A 22,773-nucleotide genomic window follows, 5' to 3' on the forward strand; every position below is an offset into this window, starting at 1 on the left:
CATCACACTCAGCCAGTATCCAAGTAACACGTTGTTAAACAGATATCCCAGCTGGAAGAGTGGGAGTGTACTCACTTAGAGGGCCTGTTTGACTCTGTGACGTGCAGGTTTCCAATTACCTGGTGCATGTTGCAAGATGTGTGCACCTCAGCTAATGTACCTCTGAGGATGCTTAGCGATTCACTGCCACCCACTTGTCAAGGTTTGCTCAAGGTTTTTTTTTTTTTTTTTTCTTTGGCAAAGCCCTCTTTAGATGAGCAATGAAAACTCTCCTCGGTTTTATACCTTTTGCCTACTAACTGATCAGGCAATGCACACAAGCATAATGTGTGCACCTCCACTGGCTGGCCCAAAGTGTGTTGGCCTACTACACATTTCAGAAGTGAAGCTAGGCTGCAGTGAGTGTGACATTAAACTAGGGATTACAGCTGTTAATGCGATGACTGGGGTTCAAATACAACTATCACTCTAATGACACTGCTCCTCTGCATCGCTTAGACAGGAGTGGCATGCTTGAGGCACAAAACCAACTTCTTATTTGAAAATCAGGCTCCTGTGTGTATTAATGCATGCCCCTCAAAAATAGACCAGCGTGGAGGAATTGATTGCAGTTGGGAGGGCATGCTGCGCCTCACCTTGTTCCAGCCTAAAACAAACAATTAAGCTCAAAATATGACATTACTAATGCATGTGGTAACACAGGGGAGTATACGGCCCGATATGGGAAGCATCAAGACAACATAGCCTAAATATTTTAGCATATAAATATCATTGTGTAAATAATTTAGGAAGGAGGCTCTGTATTTGTGCACGTCCACAATTGCCAAGCGCGCTATACGCTGTTTTTTTTTTTTCTTACCTTGCCTCCCCTTATCTTGAAATATCTTGAGACCAGCAGAAACCAAATTCAGTCCTCATAGAAAAAGCGACAGATCGATCCTCCATGGAAACCTTATTTGACAAATTTCGCTCACAAACGCAAGGCCGTTCTTACAGGTGAAATCGAGCCAATGGTCAGTCAGTAATAACGGGCAAGGCAGGAGGCAGAAATACACGCGTTTCATATCGCTCCTTTCTCCCGTCCAAAAAAAAAGGGAAAAGGAAAAAAGAAAAGGAAAGAAAGAAAGAAGGGAATAACACCCACGCTGTTCGCTGTGCTGAATCACATTTGAAATATCCACAGTGCCAGTCTCGACTCCCTCCTAACGTTTCAAAATCAATACACGTATATGTGAAAATTGGAGCTCAGAGGCAATCTTGCAGAGATTATTTATTATGCGCCTGAAGTCAGCTCCGCTCCCCCTGCGAGGTGGGCTGCACGGCGGCGAGGCGATGGAGGATCCAGTCCAGCAGCAGCAGCGGCAGCAGCAGCAGGGGCAGCAGTAAAACCGTTGGTTGGGAAGGTACGGGAGAGGGAGACGCACCTGTCGGAGAACTGCGCCCCCCTCCGCCAGACGTGGGAGCTGCTGGGGGGGGGACGGCGAGCCTCGGTCACCAGCACCACCAGTCACTGCGTAAAAAAAAAGCACCGCTTATTGAAATCTAATAGAGCGATCACCCGCGGCTGGGAGGAAAACAAAGGCTACCAGCAGGGTGTTTTTCATCTGAGATTTCATGAATCATAATAATTCATGTAGGCCTACTCAGCTAAGGGGAATGATATGGATTTTTAATCTTGGGTTATGTCAGGGTACATATATATGTATACTGTGGTTCAAATGTGATACTTCAATCCAGAGCCTCGCTGCACTGAGTCAAAGGGGGGCTTTTACTGCTTTTTGATGAGCATCCTTTGACAGCTCCAGTTCAGAGTGAAAAGAGGAGAGCGTCCCAAGCTGCACTGAAATTGCTCTCTCTCTCTCTCTCTCTCTCTCTCTCTCTCTCTCTCTCTCTCTCTCTCTCTCTCTCTCTCTCTCTCTCTCCTTTTTCTTTTTTCATACTTCCCCCTCTCTTCACACACACACACACACACACACACACACACACACACACTCCCCACCTTCTCAACGATGCCTGCACCCACACACACACACACACACACACACACACACACACACACAGTGCACACTGACACGTGCAAATGCTCTTCTGCAGCTTACTCCCACAGTCACATTGTCCTCTGTTCACCACCACCACCACAAACAGCCACCCACACCACATGCACACAGCACGTATGTCAATACCTGAACAGGGCCTCAATGAAGCCTGGCTCTATTACCATCACTTCTGTAGTCTCTCAGTCTACTAGGAACCCCATTAAACCCACATTGATCATGCTCACTTCAGGCCCAGGATCCTTTAACATGGCCAGGGCATCGTTAATAATGCTCCATACAGTAGCCATTTGACATTTCCTTTAATTATGCCCGTAATTTATTCATGCACTTGATCCCGGGAGCTTGTTGTGAAAAGCTTCCTCTAGGAATATTTTATCCCACCTCTTGAGGCCCACGGATTAGCCATCTTAATAGCAACCCCCTGAAGGTATTACTTCCTTCGGTGTGTGTGAATGAGTGAGTGAGTGTGTGGGTGTGGGTGTGTGTGCATGCGTGTGTGTGTGGGTGTGAGCTGCATGAGCATTGTGCCTTGTCTGCGTGTCTTAAGCTGCAAAAGTCATTAGGTCTTATTCCTCAAGCATTCACAAGACTGAATGCAAATTCTCCTGTATGACTAGCTTGTCTAATTTCGAGAACGCACAAAGAAAAGTGCAAATGGATGCAAGATCTGTCCTTATCGCACAATGCAGCGACCCCCATGTTTAACCCAGTTTTGCAGAGGAAAACATCACTGCTTAATTTGCTCACTCTGCATGGCAGTTCCCAAACAGTGAAACACAGCAGTTTCCCACAAAATACTGAGAGAAATCGCAACTGCACACACTTCAAATGGGATTTGAGATGTTAATTATGATGTTGCTTGATCACAGAGCTGTGCTCAAGTCCTGGCTGCACTGCTTAAAGAATTTCTTCAGGGTGTGTGGAAAAATGCAGGTATTTGAAGACTGGAATGGAGAGGCTTTTGTAGCAAAAAGACACATTCTCTCCTTCTCTTTCTCTGTCTCTCTCTCTCTCTCACACACACACACACACACACACACACACACACACACACACACACACACACACACACACACACACACACACACACACACATAGAATGGAATGGAAAGTCATTTGTCATTTGTAAATGGAAAGTAATTTATCAATTTGTCAGAACTGGAGGAAGCAATATATAGCCTACCTTATTATTTCATAAAAGTTTAAACAGCTGTTGCCACACATATGTAAACCTATAACACCCTTCATTTTAATTATATTCTACAAAACAATAAATCCCCCCACATTTTTTTTTTTCAGCTTTAGCCCAGTTGCACAATGCATCTAAACATAACTGTTAGATCAACCTGGTTGTCAATCTAAAATGCTCTTGGCATTGTTTTTGTTTGTTTATTTAAGTATAACACAAAGAGGTTGTTTTGCTTCTCTCCTTCTCTCTCTCTCTCTCTCTCTCTCACACACACACACACACACACACACACACACACACACACACACACACACACTCACACACACACACACACACACACAAACACAGATACTTTTATTCTTTTCATTTCTTTTCTTTTCTCAGTAGCTTTAGTTCATTACCTGGGCATCTCTCAACAGCTTTGCATAGAAGACTAATGGGCCAGCATACTTTTTATTGCACACTGCAGCTCCATGACTGTGGAGGTCCATTACGTTGGAGGATCTAGAATTTACTTTCTTACTGATAGGGAGACCTTGCTAGTGGCTAATGAAGGGAAAGATCCACTTTGAGATAAATCCTCCTGTAGGTCAATAAAAATTCACTTGGCTACAAAAGAGACCTGCAATTAGAAACGTGCTTGTGAGGTCTGGCCCGGGGCGAGTCCAGTATTTTCAGGGGCGAGATATACTTAGTCAAAGCTGGCCTGGCAACCCATATATCCTGAGACTGTCAGTGTCTAAAATTGAAAGAGACTGAGAACATCACTCAGTTGACACAGAAAAATGTGTGATATACAGTGTATGTATGATAAAAAAAAAAAAAAAATGTTTTTTTTTGTTGAAACTGTTAAAATCTTCAGCAGTCATTACAGGTTGTAATGGCTGCTCGTCATATGCATCTATAAACTCATCCATGCATCCATCCATTTATTTTCAGAACCCACATTTTCCTAATGAGGGCTGCAGGGGGCTGGAGCCTTTCCCAGCAGGCATTGGGCAGCAGGCAGGGAAAAACTCTGTAGAGGTGATCACTGAAAGCAATATGCATTTATCAAATATCAGATAAGCTCAAATGTATATCAGATACCTGAGTGTTCAGGTTTAAAGTACTTTCATTGGTTATTATTCCACATTTTGAAGGTGTCCTGTGTTGTTTGCTATCAACTTGTGGGCCTGTATAGCACTTGGAGACAATGAAAGTGATTTTTGGCTCTAAATAAACTTGACCTTGAATTTGGAGCATTTTAATATCAACAAATGATAGCCACATTCATTGTTAGACATTAGTGTGAACAAGTAAGACTGTCACTGAGAAGATTCACAGCTTTGATATTGTTTTTCATTGTTTTACATTGTCCAACACTGGGTCACATTTCATATGAAAACTGCTCAGTTGCTTTACAGAACAAAGGGATGTTGCTTTATGGCAAGGTAAAGTGAAAGACTTTGTCATTTGGGAGAAATTAGCCTCTTTGTGGGCTGAGGCAACTGGGTTTCTTGTGAAGTTTGGACATAATTTTGAGAATCGCTAACACTGGTAATATTATTTTGTGAGAGACTGTCTCATCCACTGTAATTTGATAATTCTGATGCTTAAAAATGCTACACAGCACAGCCTTTCATTTTCCTTTTCACTTAAATTTACTAGATATACACATAGAAATGGACTTTTTTATAGGCGAGCTGCAGGGCATCTCCTTGCTGCAATTTGGGGTTTAATGCCTTTCTCAAGGGCACTTTAGCAGCCTTTATGGAGACTGTGGTTGTAATAACAGCTACCATCATGTTACCCATGTGCAGATGTTATACACTCTTCGATCAGTGCCACGAATCAAACCAACAAACTTCAAATTACCAGTCTGTAGAGACATCTAGGCCAGCCTTGATGTTTTGACACGATTAAATTGCTGTGACATCATCATCTCCCCATCCCTTTACAGCCCAGATAAAAGGTCTCTCAGTGTCATGCTGCAGACAAAATCAGACCCACTGTCTGTAGCCTTTTGACTATTGAGCAGAAAGCACTGGGGAGGGAGCAGGTGGCAGTAGGCATTACTGCCCACGTCCTGATGCCAATCTGAACAGACATTTTCAGCACAGTTCATTTGGCTGTTATAAATGCAACCATTGGCAAAGCTTAGAGTGATAACTGAATCAAAATTGGTTTACATGCTTTCATTTCAAATAGGGTGGGACGTGGTAAAAGGTGGTAAAAGGTGGGTAGTGGAAATTGTTAAAGGTGTAAATACCAAGTGTTGGATGCAACAACTTGACATGTGTTATGGATTGGCAGACAGAAAATCCATAATACCTATAGCGATGCTTTATTTGGCTACAGATCTAAATCATGCTCTCAGAAGAACTCAATTTCTTTGTATCCATAGAGGCTGACAAGCTCAATGCAGACATCGCTGCTGCTGCGTGTTCATGCTCACCGAGACATCCCCAGTGGTCAGGGTGTGATGCTGTTCCATTTATTTAAGCAGCAATAAATATTTAAAGTGTAAAATTGTTGTGGGGGATGATACAAAAGTACTCTCAGCTGAATATGCATTACCTATAAATATTTTAGCTCTCATTTCACCAGTTTTCCATTGACTCATGTGTGCGGACGTGCGAGTATGCTTGCAATGTTCAGTTTCACTGGCCAGTATCAGCTCCTCAGATATCTGCAATCAATAATGCCACTGAATAGTCAAGGCCAGCCTACCGTATGTGCATAGGCCTGGCTATTTGTTGTACTTATAAACGTGCTGCATGAATCTGTTCATACACCGTCGCAGAACGTAATCTTTGGTAAGGCACATAAACACGTCAGACACAAGTATATAGTTCAACACTGATTATTCCTGTGTGAAAAGGAAAAAGAGAGAGATCTGATTTATCAGTTCACCAGTATATTGCACCAATATCTGCCTTTTTGAATATCGGATATCACCATTCCCTCTCCAAGAAGAAAGATGTTATTCTCTGGCTTTTTTTTTTTTTTTTTTTTTTTAAAGATTTTTAATATTGTTTGACACTATCTTGCTCATCTCTTTATTTGATATTTGCAATGTTGTCTTTGTTCATTTTATTTATTCAAACATTCTCTCAGAAAAAGGTTTACTAGAGTTGTAGTTTTGCTGTTGATTTGCTTAGTCATTTTTTTTATTTAAAGTAATAAAAATATTGAAGCTTGGTGTAAAACATCAGTTATTGGCAGCTTTAAAAAAAAAAAAAAAAAAATCAAAAAATGGTATTGGTCTAAAAAAGCATGTCAGTCAAACACTAATATCTACCTCCTTGGACCCAAAGATTAAAGTCACACTGACGAAGACTACTGCATGTTGAAATGAAACACTGGTAAGGAGTTAACCTAATAAACTTTTGGAAATATTCCTTTCCCAAAGTTTTGTAACACAACAAGTGCGGCTTGTTCCTTTAGTGTGCCTCTTTAAATGAAATGTTTGCCTCTGTCATGAGGAAACGAGGCTGTTAAGGTTTGTGTTTACTTTCATTTTGAGAGCATTAGAGGCTTACTCTTAAGTGAACCATGAAGCATAATGGAACAAACAATGGGGATGTCACCCAAATGGGTTCTCCCCCATCGTTTCCTTCTCCAGAGAACCCTCTGTTGCATAAATGCACATCATGGGCATTCATGGATCTGAACTGGTCAGGTGGTGCTGACATTTGTTTTTGCATGTTGTTCTCAAGAGTTCAATGAACAGATCTATCCTGGGTGATTGGGAGTTAGATAGATACAGGGTGCAGGGCACTGTATAGATTTTCCATAGCTTCTTCCTAATGATTGTTCTCTCTCTCTCTTTTCATCAATGACCCAAAGATCCTCTGTTGTTAGCATACATTAAAGGTTGCAAGCTTGCTAGCTAGTGTGTGCTGTCATTTATGGAGAAAAAAAAATTGCTTGGTGCATGTATAACAGTATATTTTTGGTGACAGTTATCCACCAAACATCAACTCCCAACAAGCAGTAGGCTACACAAAACAGTCTCATCAGCATATTCAACAAAAGGCAAAAACACAATGAACTCCCAACAGCCTGAACCAAGTGACGACTCTGCAGATCTCCAAGGATAATTTGCACAGTTTTTACAGACAAATGATGCAGAAATTATGTGAGCTGCAGTAGATCTGCTTGGCTCACATATTTCCATGGATAATGACAAGCTGGGTAAAAGCAAACTACTCTGTTTCCTAACAACTCTGTGGCAGGCGTAGCATTTGTGGTGTCAAAAAAATGAATTTTTCAAAGGCCTTAATTAACACAAAGGGTTGCTTATTGGTCAACATGCTGACTTTTGAGTGCTAATTAAAGTAAAAATTTATATTAGAAGTTTATGAGGATAAAGACTTTGCTGTAATGGTAATCTGGGTTCATATTCTTTGTAAGAAAATTGCTGCTTTAAATGTCTTAGCAACTGCAGTATCTCCAATACGCTTCACAAGTACAAGAGTCTTCACTTTTATGTTATTCATTAACTTTCATTTGATTGACAACAAAACATCATTAATCCTGTGGCTCTCAGGGCTATAGTGCTGGCAGTTTGTCAGTGGACTTAAACCAGCAGCAAAAATGATGCACAAGGCTCTGATTTTCCACCAGCTTGAACAAAGGGATCTCAAGCCAAGAATGCCAGCCTGTTATTTGAAATATTTGGTAATTCCTGTGAATTAGAACTGTCAATGTTTTCATTTGTAAAGACATCTTTTTGTAGTTGTGATTCTGAAATAAAAGGGGCTCATAAAAGAGGCACTTTCCGCAGCATCTCAAGGAGACAAAAGAGGTGACTGTTTGAGTGACACGTAGTGCTTTACCACGGCTATCTTTGTATCTCCCTTTTTATTTGCATCTCAATTGCACGGATGTTCATTTGTTTTCCAGCACCAATATTGGAAGCAAGAATGTCTACACTGCAAACTCATGCATATGCACAGACAAACACATACAGACACACACACACACACACTAACATACAGAGACAGGGCATGAAACAGACAGCGAAGCAGAAATGCAACCCTTCCTTGCATTCCCTATGTGCATGCATATTAAAGTCATTTAACATTTGAATTACATCTTTTTTCCCTTGAGCACTAACAAATCTGGCAGGCTGTCTGTAATACTGTTAAATGGTGATGATGTAACTCTGTGTGCTACACTGCAACATTGATATTGCACACATTCTTACACATATTCTCGCCTCTGAATCTTGAGACAAGAAATCAAGGCCATTTAGTTTGACTGCGCTGATCAGTCAGCGTTTACTTCCAATCCATCACCATGCACTGTCAATAGCAATAATGACAGGCCTTTTGGGTAGCAAATATAAGATAATCAATAGCCTTTATTATGGAACCTTTGCATGAGTGTTTTGGTCTTCAAAGAGTGATTATTTGGTGTGGTTAATCATTAAAAAACATGTGTTCAACCTAATAATCCTCCTTGGATGAGGCACACGTCCTCTGCTTTCTGATGTATTCATTTGAAGAGAGAGCACTGCTTGGCACAGGATCATCCACTTTCCTTCCTCATCCCTTTTCTCCCATTCTGTCGCTCTTTTATGACTCTGACACTTGAAGGTAAGCTTGGACAAATCAAACATTGTGAAGCACACCTAGGCACTTCAATTATTCTGCCTGGTGGGGAGATATTGGAAATTGGACCAAAGGGAATGGGAGCAGAGGATGATCCTTGACATCTTCAGGTCAATGTGTCCACATGCTGGGCTTTCAATACAAAGAAACTCATAATTGTATGATTTCATGCAATGAGCGGTGGTTCAGCCCAGTATTACACATAATCCCTGAAGAAGCGTTAGTATTTGCAGTTTCAGTGACGGCCTTGTGTTGGCAAAGTACCATCAGTCAAAAGCAGATGGTGCTCCTGAATCTCAGTGCAATCTATGTTAGACGGCTATAATAAAAAATATATATATATATATATTGGGGAGCTTTTACAAGTCTAGATCCAATGGAGTATTATTCAAAAGTGGTCTAGAAAATAATAATGAGAACTAGAGTTATTAAATTTTCAAGTGTATGTGTTTTGCATTTGAGCTGCAACATTTACATCAGTCAAATCTAACACACTTTATTCCCACTGCACCAGTACTGACACTGATTATTTCACAAACGTGGTGTGTGAGCTGACTGTATTGCATGCTTGTGTCCTTAAGAAATGGGTAACAAGACAGCCACCATCAAGCCAATGTTCAAATTCATATAAAAATCTATAATGGTGAAATACTGAAGTGTCTCCCTCGGCCTAAAAATGGAAACAGTATAGCACGGCACAGCAAAAGGTCTGCTTACTTTTTTGTGAAAACCCTCCCCTCTCTCCTTTCTCCAGCCCATTAATCTCCTCCATAGCGTGTCCCTGTCTGCTTCCTTGCTTTTGGCTTCAGCCATCCTTTCAAACAACAACCTGAAGGCCGGTGCCAAATTAAAATGTAGACTAACACAAACTGGGAAAGACTGGCAGCGCGTTGCCAAACAATTTAGATAAATGTCCAGAATGTTTCCTTCCACTGGTAATAACTGGGGTTGACTCAAGTTCAGCTTCACCCTGGCCTTACAAGATGCAAGTGGATGTAGATAGACATGTACTTGAAATTATAAAAAGGCTGACTTTGCAGCCTATAATGCAGTTTTGAAAGGCTTGTGTACTTGCACATTTGTTGTAGCATGCAATGTCTGGGGCCAGTTTTTGCTCTGAGCCATCGCTGATGAAGATGATAGAGAGGTTATATACTGTATCTCATTTATATCTTGTCACAAGCATAATTCATAAAGTGATATTATTACTTATTTATGTGGGCCTTTTCCGATGGCAAAATGTCTACAATGAATGGAAAACCCACAGGGAGAGACAGTAAGCTGAGACACAGCAGGATGGAAACTGCAGTGAGAATGTGCTCAGAAGCGCCCTCTAGTGTTTAGTTCAAGTAATAAAGTCTGCCCACATCATACCCCTCTGCAAAAGAAACGCAGGACTTCTGCATCCAACCAGACAGGTAAAAGTGGGGCATGCAGCTGTGGTGAGGTACTTCTGCAGCTGGCAAGAGACAAGAGTCATGTTCAAGAGCATTTCAGAAAGGATCGACTCTGTCAGTGCATGAAATTGATACTGTGACATTACACATACGTCTTTTTAAATTAAGAGTGAACACATCAAGGTGGGGAATCTGTTGTGAGACCCTTGGGTTTTGGACAGATTCTGTGCTTTGAAGACTCCCTCAGTGGACGCTGATAACCAGTTTAGACCGGTTCTCTATAGTTGATACTCCCCAAAACTCACTTCACCTGGAAAAATGAGGTTCGGGTGTGCAACACGCCAATCAGGCATGTGAGTGGTCAGTTGACAAGAGTAGGAAGTTGCTCTAGTTTTGTCCCTTAAATCTGCATTTCACTTCTAAAGTTTACTCATTTATTTATTTATATATGTGTTTATTTATTTATTTATTCACACAGTATTTTTACCTCACTGCAGGGAGGCTGTAAAAATACAGACTTGATTGTGCTGTTGCTTCCCTTGCCTTCAAGGGGATCAGTGAATGTCACTAGGGGGCATCATTATACCACATGAGAGAATACCTCAGCATCTGAAAAATATACATCCATTACCATGGCAACCACATTTTCTATGCCCTTTTCCTAGTGGGGAAAAACAAAAACGTCTGAAATTTTCTCAGGGGCTCGGGGACAGAGGTCAATACAAACCTCTTGGTGGCATTGTTGATGTGATGGAGGAAATTGCTCCAAAGTGCAGGACATTAATAATAGTAAGGTTAAATAGCTTAAACATGAATTTTCTGCAGTCGGTGCTATTGCAAAGTGCTGCCATTCAAGCCTTGAGAGGAGTGCGCAGTCCTCATTTATTTGTTGCGACTTTGAAGTGTTTCAAGAGAGAGAAAAACATATCTTAAGGTCAAGATTACAGGTCAGTGCGGCACAATAGCCTTGTAATTGGTGACAGAGTATGATCTCCAAGTACTGCCCCAGCCTCTCTCTCAATGGAAGGTAATGTCAGGGTTCAGGACACATTTTCCACTATTGACCTGCGTGATAATTGGAATGTAGTGCCTGTGTATCCTAAGTAATGATTTTTATTTTTTTTTTTTTGTTCCACAGAACTCAGTGAAGGATGCTGTTGTCTCCCCACCAAGCCAGTGTTGCTGTCAATACACCCAAGACATGACCAACACAAATAAAATTAAACTGAGGTAAATTTGCTGTGCGTGGTGACTAAAGTAATCGTGACTCTGAAAGAGTAGCAAAAGATGCAGTGACATTTGATAAGTGAAATCTGGAGCAGAGAACTAGTTTAGTGTGAGGTCATGCCACTTTCCTCCAAAATAAGATATTTTGTGATAGCTTGCATGCCCAGTCCTGTTGTGGCACTATCCCACCAAACCAAACACATAAATAACTTTGGGTAAACTCAAAAGATATTAATTCTCAACTGTGAGAAACAAGTGAAACAACAAAGCGCCTGTAGTCTCACAAGTGAGACTACAAAATACTGCACAAGAAATGCAACTCTTCCTCCACCCATGGTGCTCAATTACTAGAATATACTTCTGCCAAATGATAATAGACAGATTGTTATTGGACTGATTACTTCAAAATGAATAAGGATTTGGACACATATCTTATTGAAATGTTGTGGTTACACTAAGTAGTATGAGAAAATAACGTTAGAGAGTTCAAACTACAGTCAACTTTCACACATCTTATTAGAAACCAGTAAAATAAATGAGTGCCTTTTTTGTTCACGGGCTGCTGAAGCATCCTTATTTTGGAGTTTTTGTGTTGCCTTTCATGGATTTTTCAAGTGTTGCATCATGAAGACCAAATGTCAAAAGTAGTTTGGTGTTGGAGATAACTGAAGTGTTTTAAATTTTGCTTGTTTGGACCCTTACTCTGTATCTGTGTTTATCTCCAATAACACTAATGCTCAGTGTCAACATGCCAGGCAGCACGCCTGGTGTTTTGATCCACTTAAAAAGCGCTTCACACACGTGAACGAGTGATTTCATCTGGGTGACAGAAAGATTCAACACATTTTCCACTGTTAAAAAAAGGTGATTTTTCTCTAGTATTTGGAGTTGGTACGAGTTGATTGGAGAGCTTTGTGTTTACCTATTCAGCTGATAGGCCTCTAGGTGTGCTATCCAGAACTATCTACAAGTTTTAAATTGACTCCCATGAGTGTGGGCTCAGCACTTTGCTTTCATGTTAGGTTTTGGTCAGACAGCCAGTAGAGATCTGATTTTTTCCCCCTCAAATGTGACACAGATCTGATTATGAACAGCAAAAAAACATATCATATGTGACATTTTCAATTCTGATTGATGCAATGGCATATTAGTGCCACTTTAGCGAGAAAAAAAATTATGTAGTCATGGGAGGGGGGTAATATTCTGCAAAAAAAAAAAAACTTCTGAAAAAAATTCTGAGAAAACACACATTATGAGAAAAAAAAACTGGAGATTATAAAGTCATAGATTTGCAAGAAAAAAATGAAAAAAAAAAAAAAATGGCCAAAGATCCACTCCACACTTCACTTTGCAAGGTTGGATCAACACACACTGCAGACACTGCTGCTTGTATCATGCCTGCAGCTGATGACCTCATCAAATTACACTTTGCAATCAGATTTAGAAACAAGAAAACACTCATGACTTTAGCCCAGAATCACAATATTGATTTCTTCTGAATCGGCCCAAGTCACAGCAATGTCTCCTCAAAGTCTGGATGCTGAAGATAAAAGTGTGATTCTTGGCTAAAATCACCAGGATTTCCTTCTCACTGAATCGAAGTAAGAAAAACAAATTTTCTGTGTTTTTTTTTTCTCATAAACTTGTGACTTTATAATCTCAGAAAATATCCAAGTTTCTTTCTTGTCAATTTACGACTTTAGTTTTTTTTCCGGCTTTGTGATTTTTCCTCCCCACTGTGGAACTAATACACTGTCGTAGACTTAGGCCACTTTCATGTGTGGTGCCAAAATCAGATGTGTATCTGATGTGACGGTTGTGTGAACACACAGATTGGAATTCATGTGGTTTTCTCCCACTGAGCACGCTCACATCACATCACAGTCAGAGCGACATTATTCACTGGTGGACAAAAGAAAACATTGAGGATCACAGCAACAACCACAGGGAGACAGGAAGTCACAAATTTGACAGATAAATGGGAGGATGCTTCAGTCAGAGCCCTTTTTGTCCTCTGGCCCTCAGCCTGAACAGCTGATGGACTGGCACCACAGCAAAAAATTCAAGAAATGAATGCCTGCATGATTATTTTATTAATTGTCATAAGGGACTGTTGTGCAAATGACTTTTCTTGTTGTTGTTCAGCAGTGTGCTTGGAGGAAATGCGGGGTCCTGCTGCAGATCCGCTCACACTGATGGCAAAAAGATCAGATCTGAGCCAACAAAACAGAAGTGGGTCACTTTCTGTGTGAAGGTTGCCTTAAAATCACCACTCAGACTTGCACTGACACACACCATTTCGCAGTGTGGCAATAAAAGCTATCATATCGCAGCGCCAGTCCATTTAATACTGAGTATGAAATTCTAAGTCAAAACATTGTATATCTCCTCTGTCACATCAAATAATGCTGTTCTTGGTAAAATCCCATCAGAGAATTATTAACTCTGGACTCGAGCAGGCAAACGGCAAAATTAGAAGAGAAACGACGAGAGGAGAGAAAAGTCCAGCCAGCCTATTCATCCTCTTTAGATATTCGGAAAGGGCAATTACGTGCTTGGATGAGCCCTGATTGTCCTTTATAATCACCAATAACAAATGTAACCGAGGTTTATAATGAGGCCCGGCCAGGCTTTTATTGAATGTGCAGCAGCAGCAGTGTGCATACAGTGTGTGTGTGGGTGTGCGTTTTGTGAATGAAAGGGGCAGAGACGACCACCTCACCTGTCTGTAGTGGACACGCGCGCGCGCGCGCACGCGCACGTTCTCTCTCTCTCTCTCTCTCTCTCTCTCTCTCTCTCTCTCTCTCTCTCTCTCCCTCTCTCTCTCTCTCTCTCTCTCTCACACACACACACACACACACACACACGAAACGACTTCCACAAGAGAATGCGCCGTTTTTAGCCGAAGCCGGATGAATGACAGCAGCCTTTGCGGACCTTGTGCAAAGTCGCAGCGCGTCCTTTGACCTCTGTGGACAAGCGGGGCGAAAATAGAGGAGCGCCTCTCTGCGGATTTGTCACAGTTGTTAACTGCGCACTGTTTGCCCCGACTGCGCACTATTTGCCCTCTGTCAGTGTAGTGTTGCGCTCTTTTTTTTTTTTTTTTTTTTTTTTTTTTTTTTTTACTCCCAGGCGCTCTGTGTGATTGGCTGTATGCCCCTTTAAAACGAGTTGAGCTTTATTAGTTTGTCATAAACTAATTCTAGACTGATTGCTCTTTCTCACACCGTCAGCAGTTTTTACCAGCTCCTCTCATGGACTAAACAAACTGTCATCACTTTTAAGTTTTATTTTTACGCCATGAACGTACGCGGAGTGGAGACGCACCGTGCGTTTTGATGACACACACAGGAGGATGGTCTCATGGGTAAGCCTCACCAGAATTCACCTTCAGACAATTTTATGACATGTATATGCAGGACTGTCGCATAAATTATACAGCGCTGTCAATTTGCGGCGAGCTTTTGTGAGAACCTGTTTAACTGCAGCAGCTGTCAAACCGCAGCGCTCCTGGATGTCTCACTTGTCATTACACTGGAGGCAATTTGACTTTATCAGTCCATGCTTATCACACCATTAAGAACCACTTAAACTGGCAAACTGGGATGGCAGCCATAATTAACTTATTCTAATTTGTGTCAAAACCCAGTCAAAGACTTTCAGACAGAGGATGAAAGACTTTGAGAGGTTAATGTAAGATGACTCAAAAGTGAAAATGAAAGCTAAAAGCTCACGCCACTTTAGTATTAATGACCTTTGAATAAATTTTTTGCCTATATGATTATAATAAAACAGTTACTCCAGTTTTATCTAAAACTGATTGTAATTTCTTAGTGTTACTGTCACTCACAACCATTCTGCTTAACCTTTTCCCAACAATATTTAATTTAATATTTTATGTCTTTTTTATTTTTTATTTTTTTTAGTTCTGCTAAATTTGACCTTGCAACAGTAGCTGCCAGCTTATACTTAGCATCTTCTCTCATCACAATAGTGTGCTGGGGTTACATAAGCTCTTACTCCCCAATTAGAACTACTTTTGAAGCTGTTATCTCAGCTGCAGCCGTTCAAATGCCTGAACCATTTTCACACAGTAATCATTCATTCAGATATATGTCAGATATAAAGGGAGAAAGTTATTTCTCATATCTCAAAAGGTGCCTATATGGAAAATAGGCAAATGATAAGGCATCAGCCACTTATCAGAAAGGCAGAGAGAGACCATTATGGACTTTTTACTACTTTTCACTTTTGTAGTAAAATGGGTAAATTCCAGTTGAGTGCAATGCATGTTGTTGCAAATCAGTACAACAACAGCAACAAAACCTAGTGCACAAAAAAGGAAAAACAAAAAAAAATCTTTTTTAAAGGCCTGCCAAAGCATATTTTTTTCTTTTCAGGTGTCTCAGGCAATCACAATGGATTTTGCAAATGTTGCATCATAAAGACCAAATATCAGAAGCAGTCTGGTGTTGGAGCTAACTGAAATATTTTAAATTTAGCTTGTTAACTCACCTTGTGTATATCTGTGTTTATCTCCAGCAACACTTACTGGTGAGGCGCTGTGATTGCCTTCTGCCACCAAATTTCCTTGTTTTTACACTCTTGCTAAGCAACACGTTAATAATATATTTCCCACAGCAAATACAACACCTTCAGGCAAGTGTTGATGCTGTTGTTTTGCTCGAGCATAGAGCTAATATGGATCTATGCTGGCTGTTCCCAACCTATCTGAAAGTGTTAGATTAACTCTAACAGGTGTGCACATGTACAAGCAAATACTTGCATATGCTCATCTTAACACTGGCAGAGTGGATTAGCACGTAATTTAGCTGTGTTATAGCCAAGTCTATTTAATAAACCTCAAAATCAAACTTTTTTTTTAGAGTTTGTACAGCAGCCTTCTGTGCCTCTCTGGCCAATCAGAGAGTGGAGTGGACTGGTGGTGAGTGGGGAGCCCAACACTGGCCATGTCTGGTCCTGTGAAGCCGGCCTATTCATGCCTCTGCAGCGTTGTTATAGGGAAATGGGTCAAGTCTCTTTAATCGTGTGACCCAACTTGACTGAAGCACAATAAACGGGGCGTCCTGGGATAGTGGTACACACTGCCTGTGGTGATGTTTCAGTCGAGCGTGGAGTGAATTCATTACAGCATCACTAGTTGTGACATGAGAGCGGGGTCAATCCAGACTTTGAAAAACATTATGGTTTACGCTCATTCAGGCATGCTGCACGGTTTCAGAACACCTCCCCTTTTCGGGAAATCACAAAATATGAATGAAAATATGCATACACAGGCATACACCTCAGAAGTTTTCTGCATGTGTGCCAATATTGCGTTGATGTAAACCCACAAATACACCAAGAGACACACATCCATACACACTTTTTATCTCATCATGAAATATTGATGTTTTGTAGAGTGAAGTTCTCTGCTTGAAGATGATTTGAACTTTTCACTCTCATTGCTTGCTGGCATTTTCTTGTTCATTACATGCAGGGTGGGGATGATAAGCTCAGAATGGTTTATCAGAGTGCAGCTCTCATGAAGGCAGCTTCTGAATGAAACCTGTCAGTGGTTTCGCCCTCGAAATGTCAAATACTGTGAGATGGAAATCGAATTTTTCCAAATTTTCCAGATTACTCCCAGTTGGCATGGATGAGAGAATATAGACATAAAACTGGCAAACAAAATCGCAGCTCCTACTACTTTTTCAAACCATCTAACACAAACACTCCATCCGCCCATAGGACAGGTATTACCAGCATGAGTTTCCACATGCAAAAACATTCTGCCTCCACCCACCTGCCTTCGGGAGGACAGGAAAAGATAATTGCTCCTTAGTCAGACCTGTAATTGTCTGATTGGAGCCAGTTGCAAGAGATTTACTATGTTCACCCAGTAGTGAAAGGCCAGGCTGTATCGTAGCTGTGCGGAAATGGAAAAGAAAAAAAAACAAAACAAAACAAACTTAAAATTCAGTGGAATAAATATTGTGGGTAGTTATACTGTATATTTACGCAGTATGCTATTACTGTACTGTACTGAGTTTGAAATCCTGCCAAATGTATAGTGACAGAACAGAGTATATTTAGCTGCTGTCAGCATCTGAGCAGCTCATTGTTATCCATTAGGAACAGCTAGCGCAGTGTAAGAGCCTTAGCAGGCAGGGGGGGGATTCCTCTACCACTTAATCAGTGTCGCACAGAGAAAAGTAAAACCCTGTGCCAGTCAGTCACAATCAGCAACAGCGTAGAATAAACCTGCAGGCGCTGCCTGGGCCAAGCCTGAAGGATAAAATATAAACATCAAACAGAACAATAATCCAGTTTTCTAGAAGGATGGACTGTCTAGATTGCGAAAACCTCACTCCCCTCCCAGTTCAGATGGATTTCTGCCAGGGCTAATGTCTGGCTCCAGATTTTCAGTTGTTTTCAGAATCTGAGCCAGCAGGAAGTCGTCTCCGCTTTGGAAGGTGACTTCATGGAGGAGGCCGACACGGGCGTAAGATCTTATTTGTGAGGATGCGTGTAATTGATGTAGGAGATGCTGCAGACTGTTTTGTTCCACTATTGCTCCTCATATTGTGGGCAAAACCAATGAGCTATATCATTACAGACTGGAGTTTATCAGTCATCCTTTCATCATCATGAGATCTTGAGATCTGAAATCGCTTCCTCAGAATTTCAGAGCACCAGTCAGTACCTTTTATCTTGATCCTTACTCTGGCCCTTGGCAGATGGTATCCCTCAGGTTTGGCTGCATGGCTTAAGATACACAACTGAAAAAACAGGCTTATTTTCAATTCCCCCTTCACATCATCACATGTAAAATATGAAACTGTTTTAATAAATACAAAGAAACCATATATGTTAGGCACCACATGTAGTCTAATTTGTCAGTTTCTTTTGGGATGGTGTGATCACAGGATTTTTTTTAGGATTAATGAAATTTGAAAAGACAGCTACAACGCTATGCTTGTCTCTCTGCCAAATGTTCCACATAAATATGCTCACAATTAAAAGGAATGGGGTCATTGTAAACCAACCAACCAACAAACAAACAAACAAACAAAAGGGGTAGCCTAGTTTTTACAGAACTGAAATCATGAAACACAGCTTTTAAAATTAGGAAAGGGGAAGTGAATGAAACTTTACCCTTCTACGACCTTTCCCAAAAATGTTAGGCTGCCCTTGAGCAAGGCATCTAACCACCAGCTTTACCAATGGAGCTAATCTGTGGCTTGTAGTAGAAGATAGTGGTACAGATGAGTAATGGTTTGTAATGAGTGTGAGGCAGTGGGGTGGTGGAAAAGCGCATGCATACTCAGCATAAGCTTCCCTGTGTAAAGAAACAGATGAATAAAATAGAACAATCCCTAATTTTCCATCAGCCCAGAGTGAAGAATGACTAAAACACTCCTCTGACAATGTGCAGGTATCCTGCCCTTATCACCAAAATTCAATTAAAACCTTATTATCCTATAAAAGAAATTTGGATTGCAAGCATAGTTTACAATAACAACAACACAAGCACAATTAAAGCACCATAAACACAATAAGAACCCATAACAATCACCACAGCATATACCATACAGAAAAAGTATGCAGTTAAAATTTTTAATACAAATTTTTATCATCGCTGCAAAATGTGTGAGATCGTTAACAGGCATAAGATCCAACATTATTTCATGGGCAAAGCTATCTAATTGCAATGGGAATCACTGAGCGATTCATCAAAATATGTCAACATGTGGGCAGCTCAGCAGCAGGTTGACATGCTTGCATGCATTTGCACAGTCTAAATTGCTTATTTAGTCTACAACATTAATATCAAATCGTTTGTGAACTATTTCTAAAGACTCAAGAAATTGTTAACTCAGGAAACAAAATGTAGGGCTTTAAAGTGGACTGCAAAAGCTGTGAAGGAGCACTCACGTCTTTCAACGGGAGCACCAGCAGAAAAGAATTCATTTAGGTTCGTGAAAAAAGTGTGACAGAAAATGTATTTGCTTTTCTCGAGAAGTACAACAATCATGGACTTAACATATCAATAGTCTTAACAGTCTTAGAGAAAGCACTCATGCAGATCAACCATTCAAGCAGTGGTGTTTAAGCAGATAATCTGCAGATAATGCACACATCTATAAATTATGCAGTCCCCACAGGATGAATTTGCTCTTAGAAACCCGTTTCGAGGGCTGAGAAGGTAATTAAATAAAATCACTTGTCAGAAAAGTATGTTCAAAACTGATGTTAAGCTTGTGTTTTGGAAACTGGCCTAACTGCAACTTTCCGTGTCGAGCGCAGCCCTCAGTGATACAACACCATCCATCATTTAAACCTAGCCCCCGATATAAGCCGATGCATAAAGGGAATAAAAGGGACAATTTTTACATTTTATCACAGACGGAATGAATGGCGGTGCTTCTGTGCCGTTCCCATGGCCTTTCCTGCTGTGAGTATCAGTGGTGCAGTCACTCCCCGCCTCTGTGCCACACCAAGACATGCTGGGATTCCTTCTCCACCTCTAGCTCAGTGATTTAACAATCCTTGGTTGGCTTTTCTTAGAAGATGACTGTGAAGGAGAATGTGATCAGGTTGAGCACTGATGTATGCATTCACTGACAGAATTTATTGCCCTACCAAACAAGGACAACCAGTCTGGAATGCTTGTGAAATATTTGCTGGAGTCACTGACATAGGAACTTACCTCAGACAGCCTTGACAGAGGTTTGAAATAGTGTTCACTGTTAGATATGGGTTTTATCCTCTATCTTGCATGCATATTTATATTTCTGTGAATCAGACTGTAGAGTGGGTTGATAACTTTACCCTCAAGATCATTTTAAATGTTTGTTGATAGTGTTGTTCGCTCCAAACTAGCACCTGCCAAGGGATGAAGCTGTCCTCTGGCATTTTTTTTTTTTTTTTTTAGTTGTCTGTCTGTGATCCTAGTAAACCTCTCTGGCATGGATACCATTCCTGTTCCCATGGTGTCTGGCTTTCTGCCTCTCCGCCCTGGCAGCTCTTAATACCGGGGGCAAAGGTCATGACCGCTCCAGCCGACAACTGTTTGGTGAAATCAACGCCTCACACAGGGTGCACAAATAACTTTGTACCTCATGTGAATAGGAGCAACCGTAGCATCACCCGCGACCACCCCATCGTCAAAGAGGAACGAGGGGATCCGGCTTGGAGCACACCCACCCACATACACTCCTGTCCTCAGCCTCCCCCCCGTCCAAGTGAACACCCCCATGTTGCACTTTCAGGAGTGTTTGCACACGTTCAATAGACAATAGCTTGCATTCCTCCTAGCGAGTGAGGAACATGGTTTGCTGGCACTTGAAATCCTCTCCATGCAAGTCAGCTGGACTCTTGCTTTTGAACAGTGCCCTCACTGTTAAGACCCCTCTTTTGGGACAACCCTTGTTTTGGGACAGAACTACAGAAATATGCCGTGGCATATACGCAGTACAATACGCAGCCTTGTTGACAGTGACAGCATGTCCCGTTTGTCAGACTGTGAAGTAAACATCCTCTCCACATGTGGCCACCTCCTGCTGAATTCTTCGCAGATCATGGCAAATTCTGTTTTCTTTGGGTGCTGAACCCTGGAGAGATGGGAGCAGCCTGGACAGGTTTAAACAAAATCACAGCATGCCATGTTATCAAGACCAGAGATATTCGTGTATTAACCACACATGTAGAGCAGCACATTGATGAGAAGTCTGCTGTGGAAAAGAACTTGGCTCTGACACATGACAGCCATGTCCGTACATGTTCTGTGGTTTATGGGTTAGGATGATCTAAATGAGTGATAACAGTTTCCCACCACTGCTGGGAAATGCCATTCGTCACAGCATGAAATCCTGACGCTGCAGTCGTGTGTTTTTGTGTGTGTTTGCTGTTCTGTGTATTATTTCCAGCATGTTCCACCTATTTGGAATTACACTGCTCAAAAAAAAAAAAAAAAAAAAAAATCTTTGTCTTAACAAGTCATTTAGTCTCATTCAGTGCTGAAATCTTGTTTATACTATAAAGCAAATAAAAAAAATGACAGTGGGATGACATAATCCAAATTGTTTACATTGCTCATCAACTTGTTTCCAGATTTTTCTTGAGTGAAGTGTCATTTTCTTGATACCAGTGGGTTGAGCCGCCTTATTCTGTCATTGTTTCAACATGGCGTCAACTTGTTGTCAGAAAAAATCCTGAAACAAGTGAAACTGCACTGGAAACCCATGGGATTATCTCATCACATTGTCAGATTTTTCTCTTGTTTTAGGATAAATCAAATGTTAACACTGAATATGAGACTTTAAACCACGGCACAGAGCAGCAGTGGCAGAGTCATGCATGGGCTGTAATTTCTTTACAACATTTTTCTAGCTATAGCTTTTCTCTGAGATTCTTCTTTTCACCACCATCAATAGACGAGGCTTTATAGTGGGATCCCAATGCCAAGCATGTTGTACCAGTGTTGTACAAGTTCTCATGAATTCATATTTTATGCGTAAATAGTTTGTTTGATCTTTATCATAATTTCTCCAGGCCTGTGAAATCCCCAGCTCCACTTTTGGAGCACACCATGGGGGGATTAACTTTGACCCGTGCACACACTGCTATGATTTTGCTCATCTACTGCTGGCATTCCTGACAACAGGCTCTGCAGTGAATGTCTGTCTTTTCCTGCTGCTGGAATTTGATTCATATGCTAATGAGCTCAATTCCCATGGATTTCTCACTCCTGTGCCGTAGATATCACCCCCCTCCTTCACTCCATGCCTCCCTCCTCCTTTCTCTCCCCCTCGCTTTCTCCCACCCTCCCTCTCCCTAATAGTTTTGTTTCTCATCATACACCCACACACCAGGTTCACAACCCTGTTCAGAGGCATCTCTCACAAGACTCACTGCGCTACCTGTATGTACTGATGTGCATCTAAGTGTAAGATTAGCTTCACAGTGGTTTCAGGCGACTTAAACGTGCATCCTTGTTATACTCTGACTATACATTGTGTCAAACGTCTCACTCCAGTGCACAGATCATGTTATGGCAGCTTGAAGTTGCCCTTAGCTAAGTGCGCCTCACTTGGTGTTCAACTATTTAGGTGACACGAAAATATGGCTTTAAATTCCAAAGGCGTGCTTCTAACTTGTTGGAAAATTCCTTACCTTGGAGGGCAAAAATCACTCATTTTTAGCGACCCATTAAGCATTGTTTAATTACAACGACTAGAATGAAATCAAGGTAGTGCTGATACACTGCAAATAGCTATTATTGTAGTTTAAAACATTCA

The sequence above is a fragment of the Myripristis murdjan genome, chromosome 7 (assembly GCF_902150065.1).
Source record: "Myripristis murdjan chromosome 7, fMyrMur1.1, whole genome shotgun sequence".
NCBI lineage: Eukaryota > Metazoa > Chordata > Actinopteri > Holocentriformes > Holocentridae > Myripristis > Myripristis murdjan.